The sequence below is a fragment of the Microtus ochrogaster genome, chromosome 10 (genome assembly GCF_000317375.1).
Source record: "Microtus ochrogaster isolate Prairie Vole_2 chromosome 10, MicOch1.0, whole genome shotgun sequence".
Classification (NCBI taxonomy): Eukaryota; Metazoa; Chordata; class Mammalia; order Rodentia; family Cricetidae; genus Microtus; species Microtus ochrogaster.
The window spans coordinates 13,735,412-13,735,933 of NC_022016.1; the positions used below are offsets into that span (position 1 = coordinate 13,735,412).

A 522-nucleotide genomic window follows, 5' to 3' on the forward strand; every position below is an offset into this window, starting at 1 on the left:
TCCCTCCTTCCCTCCCTCTCTTTCCCTCTTCTTTTCTTTTTCCCCCCCTCTCTATTTTCTGTCTTTCTTTTCTTTCCTACTGTCTAATAGAAAGCATACCTGTAGTTTCTCCATTGCCACAATGATGTACAAAGGTATCCCACATTTGTGTAAATCTCAGGGTCATCATAACCAAAATGTAATGGATAAACCTCACCCTGGGAATGCCCCCCATCCAAGATCACAGTGTTATACTATCCTCTCTTGATCAAGGTAACTCCCTGACAGGATAAGTATTTATTATTATCAAGTGATGTTAAAAGTTTAAAACAGAAAAGAAAAAAAACATCCTTAATAATTTTTTGGTGGTTCACTAATAGATAAAATACACACACACAGCTGTACTGGGACAAGGACTTCGCTGCAAATCTGCCAAGGAAGGGACACAAGATGCTCAGTTCCAATCTGTCACCCGTAATTGATGAATTCATCTTTTAGGGACCTTGACTCAGTCAAGCTGGGGCTGGTGACTGCAACTCAGAA

General features: G+C 40.2%; 1 pseudogene; it reads right to left on the minus strand.

Moving 5' to 3' along the window:
- Window positions 1-87: 87 nt before the first annotated feature.
- LOC113456682 lies at window positions 88-276 on the minus strand (annotated as a pseudogene).
- Window positions 277-522: the final 246 nt, after the last annotated feature.